Consider the following 23,033-nt stretch of genomic DNA (forward strand, 5'->3'; position numbering starts at 1 on the left):
ATGTAGATCGCTTTGGGAAGTATGGACATTTCAACAATCAAACAATTAATCAAGCAGTTCTTCCAATCCATGAACACGGGATATCTTTTCATTTATTTGTATCATATTCAATTTTTTAATCAATATCTTATAGTTTTCAGTGTACAGATCTTTCACCTCTGTGGTTAAATTTACTCCAAGTGATCTATTATTTAATGCCATTATATGTGGGTTGGTCTTCTTAATTTCTCTTTCTGATAGTGCATTGTTAGTGGATAGAATTACAACTGATTTTTGTAAATTTATTTTGTATCCTGCAACTTTACTGAGTTTGTTAATTCTGACAGGTTTTTAGTGGAGTCTTTAGGATTTTCTATATATAAAATCATGTCATCTACAAATAGAGACAATTTTACTTATTTCTCTCTGATTTGGATGACTTTTATTTCTTTTTCTTTCCTAATGCTCTGGCTAGGACTTCCAATACTACATTGACTATAGTTGGCAATAGTGGGCATCCTTGTCTTGCTCCTGATCTTAGAGAAAAAGCTAAAAGCTTTTAGAGTATTCAACTTTTCACCGTTAGTATGATGTTAGCTGTGGGCTTGTCATGTAAGGCTTTTATTTTGTTGAGGTATGTTTCCTCTTACCCAGTTTGTTGAGAGCGTTTGTCATGAATGGATGTTAAATTTTGTCAAATGCTTTTTCTGCATCTATTGAAATGATCATATGATTTTTATCCTTCATTTTGCTAATGTAGTGTATCCCATTGATAGATTTGTGGATGTTGAACCATCCTTGCATCCCTGGAATAAATCCCACTTAATCATGGCATATGATCCTTTTAATGTATTGATTAAATCAATTTGCTAATATTTTGTTGAGAATTTTTGTGTTTATGTTCATCAGGGATATTGGCCTGTAATTTTCCTTTCTTGTAGTGTTCTTGTCTAGTTTGGGGATCGGGATAATGCTGGCCTTGTAAAATGAGTTTTAAAGTGTTCCCTCCTCTATTTTTTTGAAGAATTAAGGAAGGATTGATATTAATTCTTCTTTAAGTGTTTGGAAGCCATCTGGTACTGGAATTTTGTTTGTTGGTAGGTTTTTTATTACTGATTCAATCTCCTTACTAGTAATACATCTGTTCAGATTTTTTATTTCTTCGTGACTGAGTCTTGGTAGGCTATATGTTTCTGTGAATTTATCCAACTCTTCTAGGTTGTGCAAAATGTGGGAGTATAATTGTTCATAGTAGTCTCTTATAATTATTTGTATTTGTGTAGCATTGGCTGTAATATCTCCTCTTCATTTCTAATTTTGAGTCCTCTCTCTTTTTTTCTTGGTAAAAACAGATAAAGGTCTATCTATTTTATTTATGTTTTCAAAAAACAGTTCCTATTTTCATCTTTTCTGTTGTCTTTTTATTCTGTTTCATTTATTTCCACTATGGTTTTTGTTATTTCCTTCCTTCTGCTAACTTTGAGTTTAGTTCTTCTTTTTCTAGTTCCTTGAGGTGTAAAGTTAGGTTGCTTGAGATCTTTCCTTTTATCTTAACATAATTTTTTATCACTATGAACTTAGACCTACTTTTGCTGCACTCCATAAATTTTGGTGTATTTTATTTCCATTTTCAACTTTCTCAAAATATTTTTGATTTCTCTTGTGATTTTTTTCTTTGACCCATTGGTGGTTCAGTAGCATGTTGTTTAATCTCCACATATTTGTGTTTTTTCCAGTTTTCTTCTCCTAATTGATTTCTAGTTTCATACGATTGTGATCAGAAAAGATGCTTGCTATGACTTCAGTCTTCTTAAATTTATTAAGACTTTAGTGGCCTAATATATGATGTATCCTGGAGAATGTTCCATGCTCACTTGAGAAGAATCTGTATTCTACTGTGTTGGGTGGAATATTCTGTAAATGTCTGCTAAGTCCATCTTATCTAGGTGTGGTTTAAGGACAATGTTTTCTTATTGATTTTCTGCCTGGATGACCTATCCATTGTTGAAAGTGGAGTATTGCAGTCCTCTACTATTATTGTATTACTGTCTGTTTCTGCCTTCAGGTCTGTTAATATTTGCTTTCTATATTTTGGTGTTCCTATGCTGGGTGCATAAATATTTACAAGTGTTATATCCTGTTGTCAGATTGACCACTTTATTATTATATAATGATCATCTTTGTCTCCTATAGTCTATGGCTGAAAGTCCATTTTGTCTGATATAAATATAGATCTCTTGAATTTTTTTTTGTTTCTATTTCCATTCAGTATCTTTTTCCATCCTTTCACTTTCAGTCTGGGTGTACTCTTAAAACTGAAGTGAGTCTCTTGTTAGCAGCATATAAATGGGTCTTGTTTTTATCATCCATTCACCGACTTTCTTCTTTCGATTGGAGAATTTAGTTCATTTACATTTAAAGTAACTATTGATAGATATGGAATACCATACTTGTAACATTCTACTTTAAGCTGATAACAACTTAACTTCAAGTGTATACTAAAACTCTCCAATTTTACTCTTTCCACACACATTTAATGTTTTTGATGTCACAATTTATATCTTTTACCTTGTGTATCTATTAACAAATTATTGTAGTTACAGTTATTTTTAATACTTTTGTCTTTTAACCTTCATACTAGAGTTATAAGTCATTTACCCACCACCATTACAACTTCGGAGTATTCTGAATTTAACTATATTTACCTTTACAAGTGAGATTTATAGTTTCATATATTTTCCTGTAAGTAGTTAGCACTCTTTTGCAATTCTCTTTAACAGTTTTTGTAAGGTCAGTCTAGTGATGATGAACTCCTTCAGCTTTTGCTTGTTTGGAAAACTTCTTATCTCTCCTTCCATTCTAATGGACAACTTTGTCAGACATAATATTCCTAGTTGGGAGTTTTTTCTTTCAGCAGTTTGAATATATCATGCCATGCCCTTCTGGCCTTCAAAGTTTGTGATGAAAAAGTCTCCTGATTGTCTTATGGGGGTTCCCTTCTATGTAGCAAGTATTTTTTTTTCTTGTTGATTTTAAGATTCTTTCCTTGTCTTTAACTTTCGATAATTTAATCATAATGTGCTTCATTGTGGGTCTCTTTAGATTCATCTTATTTGGAATGCTCTGGGCTTCCTGGATTTGGTTGTTTCTTTCCTCAGTTTAGTAAAGTTTTCAGCCATTATTTCTTTTAATAAGCTTTCTGCCCCTTTCTCTCTCTTCTCCTTCTGGGACCCTACAATGTGTATATTGTTCTGCTTAATGGTTTACCGTAAGTCCCTTATACTGTCTTCACTCTTTTTCATTTTTTTCTTTTTGCTGCTCTGATGGGATGAATTAAATTGCTCTGTCTTCAGGTTCACTGATCCTCTCTTTCACTTGATCTAGTCTGCTGTTGAACCCCTCTATTGTATTTTTTCATTTCAGTTATTGTATTCTTCAGCTCTGTGATTTCTGTTTAGTACTTTCTTATATTTTTTATCTCTTTGTTGAAATTCTCCTTTTGTTCATTATTTTCTGACCTCAATGAGAACCTTTATGCTCAGTGTTTAAACTCATTATCAGACAAATCATTTATCTCCATTTTATTAAGATCTGTTTGTGGAGTTTTATCTTGTTCTTTTGTTTGGAACATATTCCTTTGTTTCTTCATTTTCCTTGACTCTGTGTTTATTTCTGCATGTTAAGTAAAACAGCCACTTCTCCTAGTCTTGACAGAGTGGTCTCGTGTAAGAGATGAATCATCAATCAGCCTGGTTGGTGTTTCTGGTTGTCTCTCAAACCTCTGTGATTGTCCAAGCCACCTTCTTTGTTCTTAATGGCTTCCAGTAGTCGAGGTTGTGCCAAGACCCATACATGTCCCCAAAGGGAGGATCAGGGGGTTGACCCCATGGCTGAATGGTTGGGTTCATGTGCTCCACTTCAGCAACCCAGGGTTTTACCAGTTTGGATCCTGGACATGGACCTAGCACTGCTCATTAAGCAATGCTGAGGCAGCATCCCACATAGCTCAACTGAAAGGACCTACAACTGGAATATACAACTATGTACTGGGGGGCTTTGGGGAGAAGAGAAAAAAAAGGTGGAAGATTGAGAACAGATGGTAGCTCAGGGCCCATCTTTAAGGAAAAAAAAGGGGGAAGATCACAGTCAGCACCTAGATGCAGGCTGTTTGGAAGCTAGACCATCAGGCAGCAGCTGGGAAAATATGTAGTTAGAGCACGTCAAGGGATAAATAGGGATATAAGGGGGTTTTTTGCCTATTCCCTCTTCACTGGGTCCCATTGTATAGCTATTGGGGTTGCTCCTACACCCATTAATAACTGCTACAGTTAATAACTGTAGCAAATACAGTTACAATCCTGTAGGAGTGTACCATACTGCTACAGCCCTGTAGGAATCAGGAATGCAAACCCCTTTGGCTATCAGAGCCAGACAATCCAGAGCCCGTCCCTTGGACAGCACTACAAAAGCTGGGGCACCAGATACGCGTACATACTTCTTCCAGGGTGATACTAGCAACTTGGATCAGGCAAGAGAAAAATCAGTGGAAGTGTCCTCAGACTTCCCTGTTATGTGGAGAGGATCACAGTCAGCTATAGATGAGTGCTAAATTATAAGCCTGACCCTCAAGCAGCAGCTTCTAAAGTACAGTCGTGTGTCACTTAACAGACAGGGACACATTCTGAGAAATGCATTGTTAGGTGATTTTGCCATTGTGCAAACATCATAGAGTGTACTTACACAAACAGAGGTTATAGCCTACTACATACCTAAGCTATATGCTACTAATCTATGGGACCACTGTCATATATTCAGTTCATTATTGACTAAAACAATGTTACGTGGCGTATGATTATATGCAAATAGGGCTTTTTCAGGAAAAGGTCTGGAAGATGGGTGTTTTGTCTTCTCTCTGTGTGCTGAGCTTTGGGAGGATAGCTAAGTAGCCATTTTTTCTTTGTTTGCTACAGTCCTGTTGGACTCATTGGCTATCAGAACCGGGCAATCTAGCAGTCTATCCCTTGAGTGACAGCTACAACACCTGGGGCATCAGATGTCTGTATAAGCTCCTTCCAGGGAGATGTTGACTATTTGGAGTAGACTTGAGTGAGAAGGTGAAGCTGGCTTCCTCTGTCTCCAGGAAGGATCTAGATGCATGTTAAATTAGAAGTCTGACCCTCAGGCAGCAGCTTTAAAGTATGCAAATAGGCCTCTTTCAGGAAAAGACTGGAAGATAGGCCTTTTTTCCTGCTCTCCCTCTGTACTGAGCTGTTGGGGATAGCCACAGAAAGTCCTTGCCAACCCCTTAAGAACTGTTTGTTTGCTATAGTTTTGTGGATTTTGTGGACAAGCTCTGTTGGCTTTCAGAGCTAGGTGTTTTTGGGGCACTAAATGTGGTGTCCAAACTCTTCGCTTCTCAGTTGGGAGTTATCTCTGAATTGTATAGTGCTGTGCTGGGGGTGGCATTTATGATGAGAGTGTGTCTCAGTCTTTCCTATCCATTTTGATGTGGGTGATATGAGTATTTCTTCTTTTGCCTGATTTGTAGGAGTCACTCAGCTAGCATCCGGGTTTCTTTCGGAGTGAATTGGTCCATGCGTAGCTGTACATTCAGTGTGTCAATGGAAGGAGGTGAGTTCTGAAGCCTCTATGTTGCCATCTTGAATCAGAACTCAAATAATATTCTTTTGTTTGTTTATTTCTTTCTTTCATTTCGTGCAAGGTGTTCATCTTGTTTTGTATCAAGCCTCTGCTGTCCTCATAAAATAAATTGGAAATTGTTTCCTATCTTTCAGAACAATTTGCGTAAGATCAGTGTTATTTTTTCTATAGATTTTAGAAGAAATCACCAATGAAGCCAAATAGTCCCTGAATTTTCTTGTGGGAATGTTTTAAATAATGAATTCAATTGCTTTAATAGATACAAAGCTATTCAGATTTTCTGTTTCTTCTTATGTCAATTGATAGGTTTATTTTTATAGGAATGTATCCATATCATCTAAATTTTTTAATTGATTAAAGTTGTTCAGAATACTGTCCAATGATTTTTTTCTCAGTTGAATTCTCAATGATATTCCTTTAACTCCCTTCATATTATTGGTTGTTTGTTTCTTCTCTCTTTTTTTTTCATGATTAGCCTTCCCAGGAGTTTATCAGTTTTGTTAGTTTTTCCTAAAGTACCACCTTTTGGATCTTTTACTTCTGTCTACTGTACTTTTTTAAAAATTTCACTAACTTTCTTCTATTTACATTTTTTGGGTTTCACTTCCTTTTTCTCCCCCCTTACCTCCTTGAGAAAGATACTTAGACAATTGATTTTTAGCCTTTCTTCTTTTCTAGTATATGCACTCAAGGTTATAATTTCCCTCTAAGTGTGGGTTTAGCTATATCCCACAAATTTTGATATGCTATATTCATTATCATTCAGTTCAAAATATTTTCTAAACTTCTATTATGATTTCTTCTTTGGTCCATGGGTTATGTAGTAGTGTATTGGTTAGTTTTCAGATTTGGGGAAATGTTTTCTGGTTATCTTTCTATTAATTACTTCTAGCTTATAGCCATTGTAGTCTGAGAACATATTCTCTATGATTTCAATCCTTTGAAATTTGTTAAGATTTGCTTTATGGCCAGAATGAGGTCTATTTTGGTAAAATGTTCCATATGCACTTGAAATCCTATGCAAGGCTAAGAGTATATTGATCAAATACTCTGTTCACAAATTAATTGAACTGGTTCTTTTTCCCTCTCCCCTTTAGCATGATTATATTATTTATTTGGAATACATTTGGGTTCATTTGTTTTCAATTTGCTTTCAGTCTTAAGTTTTCCTCCTTCCCGTCTTAATTTAATTATGGTTTTGAATATGTAGAACATTAACATACTTCTAAAAATCAAAACTATGCAGAAACATGTAATCATCTTTCTGTAAAAGTGTCACTGCCTCCTGTATTCCTTCCACCTCATTCCACCTACCCCATGTAGGTCACCAACATTACTGTTTCCTGACCGGTTCTTGCTGTGTGATTTTTTTTTTAAGATAAGTAAATGTACATATGTTCTTATTTCCTCTTTTTTCTTTTACACAAGGTAGCATGTAAGCTCTTTTGCAATTTGCCTTTTTTATTTAACAATATCTCCCAGAGATCACTCCACATCAGTTCATAGAGATCTTCCTCATTCTTTGTTTGCAGCTGTGTAATACTCCATTGAATATATACACCATGGATTTTTCAATCAATCTCCTATGCTTAGACATTTAGGTAGTTTCCTAAAAATAATACTGCAGTTAGTAGCTTTGTGTATATGTATTTTTGTGCTGTTGAGGGTGTATCTTCCGGATAAACTCCTAGAAGTGAGGTTGCTGGGTTGAAGGATAGATGCATATGTGGTTTATCAGCTTGTGCTGAATTCCTCTCAATAAGGACTTTGCATTCCTACCAGCAATGTATGAAACTGTCTGCTTTTCCTCAGCAATAGGAGCATTGTCAGGCTTTTGGAGTTTTGTCAATCTGATGAGTGAAATAGAATTTCAGTGAGTTTTAACTTGCATTTATCATAATGTGAGTGAAGCTGAATATCTATACATATGTTCAAGGCTCATGTTTATATCTTTTTGTAAATTGCCACTTCGTGTCATTTTTCTGTGAGATTATTAGTATTTATTTTTTCTTCAAGTGTTAAAGGTTTTTTGTATATTAGAGATGTTGGCCGTTTTTCTGTGATATACACTGCAAATACTTTCTCTTTGTCCTTTGTATTTTTACATAACTTATGGTGTTCCTTGTCATATATAGTCAATTTATCATTCTCTTGTTTTTCACACCTGGATTTTTTAGTCAATGTTATAAACATTTCCCTAAATCCAAATTATGGAGGAACTCACCCATATTTTCTTCTAGTACTAGTAAAATTTTATTTTTTACATTTATGATTCTTACTCATTTTGAGTTTCTTCTTCTATATGACGTGAGGAATGGATTTTTTTTTTTAAAAACAGTTATCCAGTTGTCCCAACATCATTTATTAAAAAGATTATCTTTTCCCCAGTGATTTGAGATACCACCTTTATAATATACTAGATTTCTATGGGCTTCTATTCCATTGGCCTTTGTCTCATCATAAGCCAGTACTGCACCATTTTAATTACAGAGGCTTCATAGAATCGATATTCAGAGGATTAGACTCCTCCCCTCACCCATAGCTTTTCCTATTTACTCTTCCTTCCTGTCTTTGTGTATTTATTTTTTCTTTTCTTTTTAGCTTTATTGAGGTATAATTGATAAATAAAATGATAAGATATTTAAAGAATGCAACACGATGATTTGGTATACATATGTATTTATTTTTTTATATGAACTTTAATCTCAGTATATCTAACTTGATAATAAAACTTGTCGATATTTTCATTGGGTTACATTAAATTTATGTTAGCATAGTAAAAAGTGAGATCTTGATTATGCTGAAGCATCTTAAATAAGAAAAAGTGTTATCTTTCCACTTGCTCCAATATACTTTTGTGTCTTTCAGGATATAGTTTTCTTCATATAGATTTTTATCATTTATTGTTATGTTTATTCCTAAATATTTTATCTTTTTTGTTGCTATTATAAATAAGATATAAGATTTTCTCGTTCATTATGTCTTTTAACTGGCTATTGCTTTTGTATACGAATGCTACTGGGTTTTGTTATATTTTCTTTTCATTGTGAAATATGGTTTTAGCATTATAAAATGCCCTGGCCTCACTTTATGTTTTTGGCTTGAATTCTATTTTGTCTGATATTTGGATTTCAATTCCTGCTTTCTTTTTGCCTCTGTTTGGCTGGTAAATCTGTGCATTCCTTTATTTTTAGCCTTTTTGAATTATAGCATTTTAGATATGTCTCTTATATACAGCATAGAGTTTGGGTTTTCATTAATGGATAGGTTTTAGAATTATTTTAATAGATGAGTTAAGCTCATTAATGTTTATTGGTATGACTGTTATATTTCGTGCCAAGTATGTCATCTTATGTTGCAATTTCTGTAGGCATCATATTTACTATGTTTCCTTCTCTTTTTGATGTGTCTTCTTTGTTTTTCTTTTTTTCCTTTGGCTATTTAGGATGTTCACGTTTCTGTTGTAGTGTTTAGTTTTGTATTCATAGTATCCTTGATTCCTTTTTGTCTTAACCTTTTACTATCTCAAACTTCCAATGACTCCCTCATCTCAGAATAAAATTAAATATCTTTGCTATGGCCTACAAGGCCTTCCATGACCTGTTTCCTGGCTATTTCTCTGGAGTTTTTCCTGTGACTCTCCAGTCACTCAACTCCAACAACATGACGTTCTTGGTCTCCCTCAAACATGTTATCATCTAAAGGTCTTTGCAGTCAGGTTATCTCTATCTGAATGTCCTTCCCGCAAATTCTTACACTATTTACTCCTTGACTTCATTTAGGTCTGGGCTCGAATTTTACCTCATCATCAAAAGAGTCCCTGACTCCCATAGTTAATAGATCATGGCGATTTCAATCTGTAGCTCCTTATCCTATGTGATTTTTCTTCAAAGCATGTGCCACCACTTGCCATTGTTAATACAAAGCACGGGTAGATTCTGAAGGCCAAAGAAAATATTTGAATGGTCCCTTCAACTAAAGAGCATATTTTCCATGGTTTCTTGGCATCATTAAAATGCTGTTCAGTTAAAATTCCTAAAACTTGAAAATTTGGGTCAAGTATATTGAGGTTCTCAAATAGAGAACAGAACTGGAAGTTATTTGGCATTGAAAATGCAAATGGGTAACTCTGCCTGACAACCAGATAACAGCCCTGCCTATCGAAGTTTGTCTCTAGGCTGTTTCCACACTACAATTTGTTGGAAGTTTCATCCACATCTTATTTTGATGGTATGTGTGGGCCTGTTTTCTTATGTTCCCTTGACCATTTTAACAAGAGTCTAAGATATGGGTTCATTTGAACCCATGAGTAAAACTGTACAATGTGAGAACCCCCCGAATGGAAGTCTAGCACCAGCTGTCTCATGCAATTCTCCAACTTCATGCTCCATAAAGCAGAGGATAGAGGCATCATGAATTGATGAGGTGTGGCATAGTAACCTGGGGCCTCAAAATTCATGCCAGATGAGGAGGCAATTGGAATGGGCTTCTAAGTACCAGCATAATTTTGTAATTCTGGCAAAAGTTTGTATGTGAAAGATAGCTGAGTCCCAAATGGTGTCTGCCATCTGTGGCTACATTGTAGAATCCTGGTGTGGAAGAATTTGGTTCCCATAACTTTGCTCAAACTTCTATGTGGTAATGAATACTTTTGTGAACAGTAATGGTTATTGTAACCTGGTGAGCTAATGATAAGCATGGGAATATCTCCAGGGCAAGAGTAGGATGGAGACTGGATCGTGGGGAAATAATTCTAAAAATGGTTCTCCAGGGCTAAGGGATAAACCAGATGGAACTATATTTGAAAAATGGGAGAAAACAAATTATAGCTATTTATGTTTCTGCTCTGAGGGCAATGCCTGTATTTTCTATAGGATGGCTTCTTTGCTAAGGACTATTAACTTGAGAGGGGAGAGCTACCACCAAATGATATTTTAATGGCCAGCATAAAAAATGTGTTACTTTTGCTGTGATTTCCCTGAAAAAACATATCTTGGTAGAGAAATCTTAATCATATTTTAGAAGCTCTGTTGGGTCTTTCTCATGGAATAAAATAGTAACAACATTTTAGGAAGAGAAACACTAATGGATTTCCCTTTCAGAAATTATTTAATTCAAATAAATGTTTAACAAGCTTTTGCTGAGTTCATGGCATGGTACTAGATAATAAGGGAATATAAAGAGGAATAAAATATATCCCTTGACCTCAACGCATTTGTGATTTTGTGAATAATATTCCAACAGCTAAATTTTGAGTATTGTATGATAAGAGATAGTAACAATATATAAATGACTCACCTCACTACATTTATAGTAGCTGATTTTTTTTTTATTCCTGCTTTGAAGGACCTTTCTAGTTGAAAAAAGAAAGCCCCACAAAACTCTTTCATAGAGCCGTCAAACAGCTTGCAACATTAGACAAACGTAATCAGCAGTGAGAAAACATGATGGACTGACTGATGAGATGGAAAGACTTTTGATTGCCTGGATATGTGATAAGACAATGAATCCATATGCCTAGAAGCCAAATGGATTTTTTCCAAAGGGCTTTCATACTGAAAAACTCTTAAGAAAAAGAAAAATGAGACATTAAAGGAAGACATTTTCAGCTTGAACAAGGGACTATTTGATAACTCCAGGAGGAAGTTCTATTAGCTCAACCTCCTAGTTCAGGGAAAAGCTGTAAGGAATCAGGCCACTATGTAATACAAGAAGGAGGAGGAAATGGTGGACGTAAATGGAGTACGAAGGAGGGATCCTTGGAGGTAGTGGCATTTAATCTCAGCCTTGAAAGATACGGATGGGTTGAGTCCATGGGAAAGAATGATTGAGTCAGCTGAACCAGAGTGAACAAATATATGAGCTCTGAATTGGCTAAGAATCTGGTAGGGAAAAATATTTGTATGTTGGATTGGTAAGAGCTGAGGAAGCAAAGATAGTTCACGACGGGTTCACAGAGGGTGTTCACTTGAACTTTACTTAATAAACGATGAAGGAAATGTAGGATGTGAAGAATAATGCAGTGAGATCAGGGCTTTAGAAAGATAACTCTGGAGGAGCAACGTAAAGAACAAGTAGAGCATATGTGACAGTAGTCCAGACCAGAGAGTAGAGGCACAAGGACTCTCTCATTTTGTCCTCTGCAAATAACTAGCATATTATTGAGCACGTGGCAGCCGTTCCACAAATGCTTTATTCACTCAGCATGTAAGTATAGCATATCTACCATATACAAGCATTTGTGGAGGCTAGAGAAATGGAGAAATATTCCATTGTTCCCAAGAAACTTAAACTCTTTACTGATTAGTCATGAATTTATAAGGTTTTTTGTTTTTGTCTTTTTATTTTTTAATTTAATTTTTTTTTCAGTGAGGAAGACTGTCCCTGAGCTAACATCTTTTGCCAGTCTTCCTCTTTTTGCTTGAGGAAGACTGTCCCTGAGCTAACATCTGTGCCAGTCTTCCTCCACTTTGTATGTGAGGTGCCACCACAGCATGGCTTGATGAGCAGTGTGTAGGTCTGTGCCCAGGATCTGAACTGGTGAACCCCAGGCCGCCAAAGTAGAGCACACGAACTCAACCACTATGCCACTGGGCCAGCCCCCTACAAGGTTTTTGAGGGTCATCCAATGTCCAGTTGCCCAACTGTTTTGAAATGGTTTGCATTCTGCTCTCAAAGATATCAGTAGTCAGGACCAAACTTCCAGAATAAGCCACACAAAAGATTACAAATTGTATGAAACAAACAAACAAACCGGGTTCTCTGTCACATCTCCCTATTGCTCTTACTAGTTTATTTCCACTGACACTGAACTATCTAGGAAACCAAAAATTGAAAATATCAGATCTGACTGCAGGAGGCAATCAGGAGCCCCATGGAAAACCTATTCTTTTTATATATTTCCAATGCATGAAGAATAATCTCTACCTGGAAGCCAAACACCCTAAGCTGATGTCCAACTTGCTTTTTAGACATTATCCAAACATACATAATGTAGGCAATAGCTGCTTGACAGGGATTTGGAATCAGGAAGAGGAAAAGACATTTTGGTTGAAAATTGCGTGGTAATATTTATCTTCACAATGCTGTGTATGCCCCAAGCCTGTCTTCATTCTTAACCCCTGAAGAGAGAAATAAACTGAATTCAAGCCAGTGGGTCAAGATCCAAATGTAGCACATAAGCTTACTCCCGGTGCGGATAGGGGGTCCCAGAGAACAGCATGTCCTATAAAACCTTGGACAGCAGAGAGAGATGACCATATGCTCCTCTTGCCATTTCTGCTTGTCATTTTCCACTCCCCTTCCCCCTGTAGGTGACTGATAAGCAAAAGCTTAACTTTCCTTTCATCAACAAAAAAAACACCACAAGCTATACATCTCAGCTTGTTCTTCAGCAAGTACTGTCTGTTTCTGAGCCAATGTTTGGAATTTGAAGTGACAACTCAACCCAATAATTTTACTCCTCTCCCTCTCAATCTTAAATTGTTTGTTTTTTTTTTTGCTGCATCTTAATCCAGGGTGTAAGAAACATGGCTCTCACAGAATGAAATAAATCTTGAGGAGTTCTCTCTCCCTCAGCAATTCAACATCTCTTTTGGATATTCTCCCACTGAGCATGTGTTCAGAGGGACCTCTCACCTCATCAGTGATCTGTATCTCAGCTGCCACTTCTTTTTGAGGAAAACTTGACTTTCAGTTTCTAGGGAACACACAAAACAAAACCTTACAAGGGAATTGGAAGTAGGGGTGTTGAATGAGACAGCAACAAATTTCTGGTTAAGGGATGCACCAAAGTACGTACAGACTAAGCTTGTTCTGACCATTACCTTTACTAAGGAAATTAAGGATGCTTAGGTTTTACAGACCCTTTATCCTCAAGGAAAGATTTCATTGTAACTAATGCACGCTTGGGCTGGAAAGCATTTAAAGAAATTCTAAAATGTATACCACAATGATCATGACCAAAGAGTTTCTCTGGTTGATGAGAGCTTATGCATGAGTATCCAGAAGCATGTTGTAAATTGAGAAGATGCATCATCATCACTTAAGCCCCTGATTAAGGTTTTATTTCATTAAATTTTAAGCACAGTTCACCTTATTGACACATCGCTCTACTTTTTTTCAGTTTCATCCATATTTATCTCCACCAACTGCATCTTATAGAGAATGTTGCCCTGAAAAGGCAACATCCTTTTGTATAGATTTATTAAATATATCCTTTTAAAAATCAACATTTATTGGTTTCTGCCACATCTAGCCCAAGACTGAACTTGACCACCCTGGACAGCATGCCCGTTAATCCATAATAGTATTATGCCCATAACAGCATAAGAATCTACCGTTGTGCCTTGAAAAGACAGAAGTGAAAAAGTCTCTCCCCAGAGAAAACAATGCTTCTCTTCCTCCCCAGGGATAAGCATTTTTCCTAGAATTATACTGCTTGAATTGAAAAGTTTACCTCTCACATGCAGGCTTTTAGAAGCACTGTTGATGTGGTCACATTTTAATGTCTAGATTTCCATCTGGAGACCTTGATTGTATGACTGCCTCCAAGTGTGGTAGAACCATTATTGCCAGTAAACCTCAGAGTGTGCATAGATCTATATCAAAGTTTTTCCATGGGGTTGAGGTTTCCCTCTAAAGCACTTGAATTATACTTTAACCATCATCGCACATAGAAGCATTTGGAAATTTGTTTTTAAAATCACTTTTTAAAATTTCAAAACACTTCTCGTTGCCAAATGTAAATGATACAAAATCACACCATGTAAAAATATGGTTCTTTTTAAAGTTTTCATTTCTCAGTTAAAATTCTCTACCTCTTTGTAAATTGTCCACTTTCCTCTACTAGATCTTTAACACATTTATCACAGTTGTTTTAAAGTCTTTGTCCTCTAATTCCAAAATCTGGACTGCTTCTGTTGACAAACTTTTCTCTTAATTATGAATCACCTTTTCCTCCTTTGCCCATCTCACAATTTTTGGTTTTATGCTGGACATTGTGTGTAAAAAGAACCATAGGATGAAATAAATATTAACTCCTTGAAAAGAAGATGTCCCTTCCTCTTCAGACTGCTGATGTGGGAAGTTGAGTCAATCTAACCTTATAATCATCTGCAATTCAGCTGAATTTTGAATTTGTCGCAGCTTTTGTTAAATTCAGTCAACCACTGACTTCAACAGAGTCGAGGGCGGGATCAGAGCTTCGCCTTCATCAGGGCTTGAGATCTCATTATTAGTGAGAGTCTTGAAATCCCTCTATACTCTACAATGGCACTGCCAGCTCTCCATTTTGGGAGAGATTTCTCTCTTCTTTATGACTCAGCCATCAGCTTTTTAGTTTTTTGTACCTTGTGAAGTCTCTCTACCATACTACCCTGCCACCAGGCTTCAGAAGACTGATGCTTTAAAAAAAGATGAGTGCCTTACATTTGGTGAGGGTCCATGCGCCTTAGAGGAAATCTATATCAGATCTCCAGGCCTACCACAGATTTAGGCATCTAACGCCACACCCTTCATAAAGGTGCTGTGTGAAAGAGTTGACAGGTAAGCACATTCTTGCTTTGGTTTGGATTTGCTCAGGATTCTAATTTGTGATGCCAACCCACACCTGGCCATGAAAAGATTGCTACAAATCAGGCTTGTTTCTTCTTAGCCCCATCTATGGCACGGTTGTTCCTCCTGCTGCCTTGACTTCAGGGATGAAATTAGTTGTGACATTCTTCTCCCCTAGGAATAGCTCATCCCTTTCTGTTTGTTTCATTTAGATTTCTTTGTATCCTCAGCTCTCCAATGAATTTTTAGAAGTATGATTTTGTGGCTTATGTAGCTTTGTCTTATTGTCAGAGTGGGAGCAGTGGTCTCTTGCAAGATTCCACATTCTAACTAGAAGAGAAGTCATACAGGAAAAATAGAAAGTCTTCCTTATTGCTCCCCAAATGCATCCATATGCATACACACTCAGACACTTATTTGTTTATGTATTTGTGTGCATATGTATGTGACTTTTTAAATAAATAGCTTGCTATGCATTCTTTCTACAACTTTCTCCTTTTTTTCAACAATGTCTTGACTGTATATTTCCCTGCTAGTACAGGTAGAGTTACCACATTCTTTTGAACACTTATATAGTATTCCATGGTATTGTCTGAACTATCATTTATCGAAGCAAGTTCTTACTGATGGATATTTAGTCATTAAATATTTTAATATTATAAATAATGTATCCACGAAAAATCTCACAAAAGTATGCAGAGTTTTGTGACTGTTTCTAAGGTCGAAGTCCTAAAAGTAAACAGCTCATTTGAAGATGTTTACTTCTTTTAAAAGATAACATTAAACATCATCTACTCTTTTCACATCACTCTGTGCCATCATTGTGACTATTATCACTGTACTGCTGTGATGCCCTGATCACTTTTTGACAAGTGTTGGACTATTTGACCCCTTGCATAAAGGCCTGAGATCAGAGTAACCCTGAGTAGGTTCTGTGGAAGACTAGTGCCATGAATATTTCATAAAAAGGGGATCTGGGGGCCGGCCCAGTGGCATAGTGGTTAAGTTCGCGCATTCCACTTTGGCAGCCCAGGGTTCACAGGTTTAAATCCTAGGCACATCCTTATATATCGCTCATCAAACCATGCTGTGGCAGTGATCCACATACAAAATAGAGGAAGATCAGCACAGATGTTAGCTCAGCAACAATCTTATTCAAGCAAAAAAAAAGAGAAAGATTAGCAATTAACATATGTTAATTCAGGGACTTTCTTCCTCACCCAAAAGAAAAGGGAGAGAGGAGGTTCTGTGGTCAAGTTAGATTGGGAAGCCCAGTATACTATATCCACACACGCTTCTTTCTTAGAGATTCAGAACATGCTTGAATATATTAGAGACTTTATGAAGCCATGCAGAAGAATGATCTATTTAACTTTGTTTCGCCCAGTGTTTTCCACACCTATTGATCAAGTAACTCTCATTGTTTATTATATATTGACATCCTATAGAAAGAAATTTGGGAAGTGCTGCTCTAAGTAATTTTATTCCTTTAAAAATAAATCTGGATGTTCTGCTGCTTCCATCTCTTTCCTTGTAACTAGGCTTTCCACACTGTCCATGATGAGTTGCCTTTTCTCCTGATCACTGAATCTCCTAGTCCAGAAAGGCTCTCCCCGCTTAGAGATGGGAAGCCTCCATGCTTGCTAGAATTGTTTATAAACTAAAAATGGGCAGACTTTAAGAGAGGGCCTACTGAGCTCTCCCATGAGTCAATGAGAGCTTTTAATGCCTGAACTCTATTGAATTTATGTGGCCTTCCCATGACTCTTCTTTTCTTTTCTTCTTCATCTTCTTCAAGATTCTCATCTGTATTTTCTCATAAGGGAAGTATGGTATTCTTGGCTGTCTCCTAAAGTCCTGATGTAGAGAAGTCTCTTGCTTATTTAAGGCTTAGGCAGGGAGGATTTGTCCTACCAGAAGAAGAAAAGTAGGAAAGTTCAGTAATCTTATTCATGATAAGCTATGAGAAGAGAGCTGTGCTAGGTATGAGAGAGACCATATGCTAGGTAGAGCCTCCATTAATTGTGAACTCACTCTGTGCCAACCATGGTGTGAAGAAGTTTACCTCAATCATCTCATTGACTTCACTCAACAACAGACTAAAAAATTACTGTTGTTATCTCCATTTAACAGATGAAGAACCTTGGGCCCAGTGAAACTAAAAATATAATTTGTTTACAGTCACACAAAGCAAATAATAAAGTAAATGATAGAGGTGAGATTTAAACTAAGTCTTCCCAATTTCAAAGTTGTTTTTAACTACTACACTATTCTATCTACTATGTGAGTGTGTATAGAGACAGACAGACATAGAGGGAGAAAGAGACAGAGAGAGAGAGAATGAGAATGAAATTAACCAAAACTGCTGTTCTGGTATGTCAGACTAACTAGAATGAGAGTCAGAGATTTAAGGCCAGGCCAAGTTGGGTAGAATTTCCAACCCTCTAGATCAGTCATCCCTCTAGATCCTATTCTATATGCTGTCCTCATTTCTCCTCTGGATCTTCCCTTGACATCAGTTGTAGAATATGCAATAGAAATCTGCACTAGACAAAGGGACTATAGAGCTTCTCTGAGCTAAGAAAGAAACCCAGTCCAGAGAGTTTCATATATAAAAATTTGGCTCAGTTCCTAACGAATTTGGATTACATGAAATCAACACTGTTTTCTCTGTGGATAACCAATCAATACAAGTACAAAAGGAGGCTTAGATTAATCTGCAGCTGGAAGCACATTTGTGAAAGCAAAGCACAGATTTTCAAAGCTCAAAAAACCTTAGGCTTATTTGATCTAGTATCGTGATTGCAATTTGTCACATGCAAAAAACATATTTATTCAACAAACATGTATTGAGTACTTCACTTTCAAGCATCATGTCAGTTGTCACAATGCCTACACAAACACAGTGATTGGAAAAAATTAAGGAGTGAATTGCTTGAGTGCATTGGGGAAGATTATAAAAAATGGAAAATTAAAGAAAATACAAAAACATGTGCTATGAACTTCTGACATACAAATAAACATTAGCAGGAAATAGTTTAAAAGGCATTAGTGAAATAAATGTTATATTAGAAATCTCATATTCGTTCCAGAAATACTTGCTGAGAAGCTCTTATGTGCTAGATATGTGCTAGGTCCTGGAAACATGGGGGACGCATAGGATAGTTTTTTACCTTAAACATCCTACAGCTAAGTGGGAAAGAGAAACATAAGAAGAATACTAATCACACAGCTTATAAGGGATATAATAGTAGCATAAATGAAAAAGTGAAGAAAAGTCCTGAAGGATTGGTTAACCTTTGTGAAAGTGCATAAAGCTAGTTGACATGTTATATTTAGCCTCTGGAAATGTTAGAAAAGATTTTGGGGATCACAGATGAATACCTTATTTTACCAAAGAGGAAAGTAGGCACAGAGAGGGAAGGTGGCTTGCCCAAAACTAACAATTGGCAGAATGGGAGTAGGAAAATCCTTGACACCCAAGCTAGTGCTTGCCCACATGCAGGTGAGAACCCTTTGTTAGAGACTTTCAAAGAAGATGTGTGACCTTTCCTGGCACACATCTCACTGGGAAGCAGTTGTCCCTCCTGATTTCCTACTCCTGAGCTTCTTAGGTTAGGGTGAACCTTTGTGAGCGTGCCCAAGTACTTGACAGAAACCAAAGGAAAAATGCAAACAGTTTGAAATAAACATTTTCATTACAAAATGTGCCAGGGGGTACATTTTTGTGAACTATTTTACATTAGAACCACCTGCAACAAAGTGGGAACTGCTGGTGTTTGCTGAAAAAAACCCTTTCTTGGCATAACAGGAATGCAAATAAACAGCTGCTGTATTTTCTGCAATGTCACTGCTTGGAAGTCCGCTAAAGTGCCTTTTGTTTGTGTTGGGTATATCTCTAGGTCACTTAGAGTCACTGTCTTTTCTAGGAATTAGCTTAACCCCTATTATTATTCATAAAATAATGAAAACTGGAAAGCCAATATCCAGCTGCTATTCAGTCTGAATCCCCTTTCAGTTTATTCATTAGACTACTGAGATAGAGCGGCAAGAAAGTTTTGTAGAAATTAGATGCGAATCCTAAACATGTTCGTGTAATTCAGCCCCCAAATTCTACTTCTTAGAGTGTGTCTAAGAGAAGCTACTCAAAAGAAGAAAAAGATTCATTGTTTTAAACATAGTCTTGAGAGAACTGGTTATAATAGTAAAAATTATGCAAACATCTTACATATCAAATAGTAGGTAAATTAGAACAATTTTTGGAGCATTACAAAGCCATTAAAAAATGTTAATAGCTGGGGCTGGCCCCGTGGCCGAGTGGTTAAGTTCGCGCACTCCGCTGCAGGCGGCCCAGTGTTTCGTCGGTTCGAATCCTGGGCGCGGACATGGCACTGCTCATCAAACCACGCTGAGGCAGCGTCCCACATGCCACAACTAGAAGGACCCACAACGAAGAATATACAACTATTTACCGGGGGGCTTTGGGGAGAAAAAGGAAAACAATAAAATCTTAAAGAAAAAAAAAAAATGTTAATAGCTGTACAGCTGCATGAAAAAAATTGTTTAACATAATGTTTGTTTTCATTTCTGATATGGCTGATTCAATAAACTAAAAATCTTATGAGACAATTTGACTATGTACTCTGAAAGTCACCTAGAAGTGAAAATATAACAAACATCCTTTTAAGCTCTAGGTAAGCGCTTAAGAAAGTACAGAAAATCCCAAAGAGTCAAGAATAAAAGAGGAAAAGAAAAAGGGAGAAATCATGGGTATTATTCCAAGTTGCTGAAGTGAGTTTTGGGGATTGTAGATTGGGCTGATAGTCTCCATAAGAACCTGATTTTTTAATATACACTAGTGTGCAGGAGCCAAGATCTTGGGCCTCAATTATTTGAGGGATTTTGAATTAAGTTGCCTATGTGAAGCCATGAACTTCAAAGGGCTACAACTTCAGCAAAAGATTCAAACTGAGGAAAAATTCAGCCCATCAACAAAGGGGCACTAGCAGCTTATACACCATGTCCTAAGCTCAAAAGAAAGGTATAAAGAAACTTCCCTTGAAAATTTGTAATGAATCTGTCTTCACTTATGTTTGGAGTTTGATTTTTATACCATCTGCTTGCTCTAGTAATTATTAAGCTGTAAGTAGCACATACCCGAATGGTCTAGGGAGCTTCTGATTTTGGCCATGATAGAGTAATTGAACTATACTTGCCTCCCTCCATGAACGATTAGAAAGGTGAGCAAAATATATAAAACAATTCTTTTCAAACAATGAACAAAGGCAGTGTAGGGCTGTGATTCCTAAGAGATGGGGAAGAAATGAGGTAATCTTTTGATTGCCCTAACTTCTGATTGTTGATACCTTCCAGACCACAGTGCAGGGAGGGAGAACTCAAGCAGAGCACAGTAGACTCAGTGATTAGAGAAGACTGAAATAAGGGTGCAGGCAGGCTAACGTGAAAGGAACCTGTGGGCCAGCATGCCAGAGGAAAACATACAGAGGAAGAGTTCCAGAAAATGGCAGGGGGAGTCCCTTTGATTCTGTCACTAAATATTGAAGTGCATATGTACAGGATGAAACTACGTGAGCCCAGCCAGAAAAAAACTTGGCAGCTAAAAGCTGATCAATTCACAGAGCTCACACGGGGCTAGGAGATATTAGAGTGGAGAGTAAACATCGGACACTGAGGGCACTCAGTAGCAACCACATGAAACCACACTTTACACACCTTAGTAGGTGGGCTAAATTAGTACCAGAGTAAAAGTTACTTTAGATTAACTCTAAAGAATCTAAAAAAATGTGATTCGAAAGATCAATGTGATTTCCAAATGACTTACCTGACTGCCAGAACAAAGTCCAACACGTTTCAAAGGAAGACAAAAGATCCAGCTACTCAACAATGTATAAAATTCACAAGTCCAGCAACCAATCAACTATTACTAGATTTACAGTGAAGTGGGAAAATGTGCCCCATTTCCAGGAGAAAATTCAGTCATTAGAAACAGATCCCAAAACGACAGCAATATTGGAATTAGCAGACAAGAGCCTTAAAATAGCTGCTATGAGTATTCTCAGCAATTAAAAGGAAATTTGAACATAATGAGAGAAAGATACCAAGAAGAACCAAGATTTTATAGCTGAAAAATACATTGTACTTAAACAAAAAATTCACTAGATGGGATTAACAGCCAATACTATGTTCAAGAAGGAAAGATTATGAGCCTAAAGACAAAAGAGTAAGGCATCCAAACTAAAGCAAAGAGAGAAACAAAATAATGGAGAGGAAAAAACAGACTCAGTGACCTGCAGGATGATAAGTCAACTAACCATGTGTACTTAGAGTCCCAGAGGGATAATGGGCAAAAAAAAAGCGTTTTGGAGTAATAATGGCTGAAAATTTTTTTTAATTGATAAAAAACCACGAGAATAAAAATCCAATAAGCTCAATGAACTCTATGTAGGATAAACATAAGGAAAACCACCCTACAGCACATCAAAATTAAATTGCTAAAAACCAGTGATAAAAAAAGAAAATTTTAAAAACAGTGAAAAGAAAAAATATATTACGTAGAAAGGAAAAAGATAAGAATTATTAATTATTCACAGAAAACATCATGTACATGGAAAATCCTCAAAAAAGTAGCTGGAACAATTAGTAAATTTAGGAAGGTCACAGGGTAAACATATAAGTCATTTGTATGTTTATAAACTGGAAAAAATGATTGAAAGTTAAATTTAAAATACCATTTACAAGCACCATAAAACCCCACCAAACAAAATATGTTACCTACAAAACTGTGCTGAGAGAAAATTTTAAAAACCTAAATAAATAGAAAGACACGCTAAATTCATGGATTGGAAGACTCAACATTGTTAAGATGTCAATTTTATTGAAATTTGTCTATGAATGCCACACAATCCCGATGAAAATCCAAGTGGGCTTTATTGTAGAAATTTAAAAGATGATTCTAAAATCTATATGGAAATGCAAAGACCTAACATAGCCAAAGAAATTTTTTGAAATGAAGAACAAAGTTGGAAAGCTTGTATAGTCTAACTTCAAGAGTTACTATAAAACTGTTTTAATCAAGATAGCATTGTATTGGCATACATGGGAACATATGGATCAATAGAACAGAATAGAGACACCAGAAACAGACATACACGTATATGATCGTTTTTTGACAAAGAAGCCAGGTAATTAAACAGGGAAAAGAGACTTTTCAACAAATGGTGCTTTCCATAGGAGAAAACAATGAACCTTGAAAAAAATGAACTCTCACGCCATATCTTGATGTTAAAGTAAAAACTATAAAATTTCTCAAAGAAAACATTTTTCTTTGTTACCAGAATTAGACAACAAAAACATCAGACAAAAACTGGCAAGGCTATAAAATGTGAATGATGAAAACATAAAAGAAGGAGCTGAAAATATGAAAAAAGAACAAGACTCTATCAAAAATGACCAAGCAGATATGAAAGGAAACAAATAGAACTTCTGGAATAATTTTTTTACAAATGCAGTCAATGATTTTTTAAATTAGTTGATGTGCTAAACAGCAGACTAGACACAGGGAACGGAGAAGCAAGTGGCGAACTGGAACATGTTTATTAAGAGATCATCCAAAAAACAGAACGGTGAGTTAATGAGATAGAAACTATGAGGGGAAAAAGAGACATGGAGAAGACACTGAGAGAAAGAGAAAGAAGAGAGAGAGACAATGAGAGCGAACCAATCAAAACTATTGTTCTGATAGACTAGTTAGAATGAGATTCAGAGATTGAAGTCTGTGCCATACTTGTCTTGGACACAGAGTAAAATTGCAGATTTAT

General features: G+C 36.4%; 1 protein-coding gene across 12 annotated transcripts in view; it reads left to right on the top strand.

The window, feature by feature from the left end:
• Nucleotides 1-23,033, top strand: part of ATP10B (ATPase phospholipid transporting 10B (putative)) — a 286,627-nt gene that overhangs the window by 61,860 nt on the left and 201,734 nt on the right. For 3 of the 12 annotated variants that reach the window (XM_070517118.1, XM_070517122.1, XM_070517125.1), the window contains exon 2: nucleotides 5,528-5,610. The exons of the other annotated variants lie outside the window; for them this stretch is intronic. The gene's annotated coding sequence lies outside the window, so the exon portion shown is untranslated. The remainder of the gene's footprint in view (nucleotides 1-5,527; nucleotides 5,611-23,033) is intronic. 12 annotated transcript variants of the gene reach the window in all.

The sequence above is a fragment of the Equus asinus genome, chromosome 9 (assembly GCF_041296235.1).
Source record: "Equus asinus isolate D_3611 breed Donkey chromosome 9, EquAss-T2T_v2, whole genome shotgun sequence".
NCBI classification, from domain to species: Eukaryota; Metazoa; Chordata; class Mammalia; order Perissodactyla; family Equidae; genus Equus; species Equus asinus.